The sequence below is a fragment of the Littorina saxatilis genome, linkage group LG9 (genome assembly GCF_037325665.1).
Source record: "Littorina saxatilis isolate snail1 linkage group LG9, US_GU_Lsax_2.0, whole genome shotgun sequence".
NCBI lineage: Eukaryota > Metazoa > Mollusca > Gastropoda > Littorinimorpha > Littorinidae > Littorina > Littorina saxatilis.
The window spans coordinates 57,883,813-57,886,852 of NC_090253.1; positions in this window are offsets into that span (position 1 = coordinate 57,883,813).

Here is a 3,040-nt window from a genome sequence, read left to right on the forward strand (position 1 = left end):
CATGCATATAGCTCATATAGCCAAAACCGTTGAAGATAGAAAGACATTTATTGAACAAAAAATATGCCCCACATCATTCTTAACAAGTTTTGTTCTTGTATGTATATCAAAATATTGATTCTCAAATGAATGGTTTGAAAAAATACGACTTCCGGCAGACCTAGACCGTTTTGAAGGAAAAAAACGTCTTTTTTTTCAAACCATTCCATGGCCATCAATATTTTCATATACATGTAAGACCAAAACGTGTTAAGACTGGTGTTGTGCATCTAGTTTGTTCAATAAATGTCTTTCTATCTTCAATGGTTTTGGCTAGATGAGGTAACAAGAGAAGGATATGGGCATTGGAATTACGTCAACATTTCGAGCATTGTCACAGATGAAACATTTACTGCAGGGTGCTCCTGATTAACAAACCGAGAAAAACTGAAAATTATTGAAGAGAAGACATGTCTGAACAGTTTATAAAGAGACAAGTTTGCAATCATTTGTAAACACCATTATTGTATGGAGGAGTAACTGTTCCCCTACCCCCTAAGAAGGTATTTCTGTCCGTCAACCACGTGAGCGATCGCCACAAATCGAGGCATCACTCGCATTTCAGTTTGGACACACCGGCTGATTGCAAATGCACAGTACGTGTTTCGACACTGAAACGTGACGATTGAGCGTCAAAATAGTTTCTTAAAACAGTCGAAAATGGAGTTAAATGTGACTTTAACACTCAGTGGCGATCGCTAGAGTGGCGATTGTTACTAGACGGACACTAGAAAACCTCAGAAAATGTAATTACTTTGCGATTTTTGTAACTGAAAAACTGTTGCGGTCTTTTTCTGTCGAGCGCGAGCGTCAACGTAAAACAACGTGAGGTCACTTCCTCCCCAAACGGTTAGTTTTTGAATGAAAAGAAAAATGTGGCGATCGTTACATTGTTTAGACGGACAGGATCGCAACTTTGAAACTCGGGTCACCGTGCCTCGATCAAGGGCAAATTGACCTCGGCAACATTATAACTCACTTCAAGGGTGCACAAACTTGTATTTACAGTATACAAAATTAGGTAAACTTGTGTTTTTGTCCTGTGAAATCACAATTAGTTTCGATGCTCTTGATATCGCTATGCGGACGGACAGATCCGAATCCCCATACATTTTTTTTGCGGAGCTAGTATAAGTTAGAATTTGTGTTATGGATATCGATTGTTGTTGAAAAACAATCATTTCAATGTGTTCTGGCACTCTCAACCACCACAGCATTGATACTTGTGCATGTGTGTGTTGGAATTTAGTTCTTTGTTTAGTGATGCTGTGGCAAAAGTAAATTCATCCGTCCGTATTTTGACGATCGCCACCATTCACACGCACATAAATAAACACATTATAAAAAATTTCAACTTTTATTTTCAAAAAAGTATTTAAACAACAACTAGTTTGCATGTTAATACAACAAATACAGCAGATTCTCACAGATATGGATTTAAAAGACTAAGCAAATCTGAGACTATCAAAAGGGCCTAATACCATGAAACCTGCCTTATGCGTTTGTGGGCTGAAACTCCCACGTACACTCTGGATTTGTACGTGTATGACCGTTTATCCCCCATTTTATACACCTTGAATTGCACTGCAGCCCGCTGGTGAAAGTAAATCAACACAAACACACACACAATGGACTATTTGAGAAGTCCCACTATTCATGATTTTTTTAACAAATGCCAAGAGCGAGAAAGGTTTACACGACCAAAAACAGTTCCAGGAAGGGGAAAAACCAAAAGAGTAATGTTGAAATGTACCGTTTTTTGGTCTCATTAAAGGCACAGTAAGCCTCCCGTAAACCATCACAGATACTGTCAGGTTTTACACACAGTACAAACACCCTTTCATTTAAACACTCACGTCACCGCTTGAGAACATCCAAGGTGCCCTCCGTAAAGAGCGAACAATTTTCAAAGAATTTATTTTTGCGTGGTTTATCTTACCCCTGAGCCATCGACGGTGAACCTGTGTGATCCAGTTTCCCTTTTCCACAATGTAGTCGTCAGTTAGTAATTTGAATGCGACTCGATGTGAGCTTATCAGCAATAGCACGTTTTTATGCACGAAACGAACGGCTGTGGTTCACAAGAACTCTAGCGATGGCTTTTGACTGTTGAGAGGAACTGGCGATATGCATAAACCGTCGTCTGCTACGACCCTTGCGTGACCCTAATTCCGGGCTTTTCTTTTTTTTTTAACTTTCACATCTTGTCTTGATGAAAAAAGAATTCTTTTATGATTAAAGAATGTTTGTATAACAAGCTGTCAATTTATTATTTAGATTTTAAAAGTTAGGTCTAGCGCAAAAACGCACCACGGTCCAAAAACATTTACTTCGGTCCACGGCTATCGCAAGTTTAGAATGAGACCCGAAGGGAAGTAACTCATTTTTGACCTGAGTTCAGGATGGGTCCAAAAAGTGTCCGAAACAATCTGCAAAATTAATTCTTTAAAAATTGCTCGCTCTTTACGTAGGGCACCTAGGATGTTCCCGTTTGGTGAGCGTTCAAATGGAAGGGTGTTTGTACTGTATGTAAAAGCCTGACAGTATCTGTGATGGTTTACGGGAGGCTTACTGTGCCTTTAACCACTAAAACGGCCTCAAAAACCGCCTTTTACGGCTTCTCGGAAGGACACCTACACCATTCAGCATGCCATATGTCATTGTTAGACAAGATATATGAACAAAACTGACTGTTTTGGATGCAGATTAGATTGTTCTTTCTACTGACATGCAGAACATGTTTTGTTTTAGCAGTTCTGATTTTTTGTCAATTTTAACGCGGGAACCTTGATTTTGCGACAGCCCGCATTTTGGGATTGCATTTCAGCTTGAAAGCTTAACAGTTTATTAATGACTGAGTTTGGTCATTCAAATCTGAAAATAAAATTTAAATTAAGAATTTAATAATCGATCCAAAAATGATTTCATCTTATTTTTGATCATTTCCATATTCCATAAACATATAGATATGCTATTTTTGAATTAAAAACAAGCTCAGACC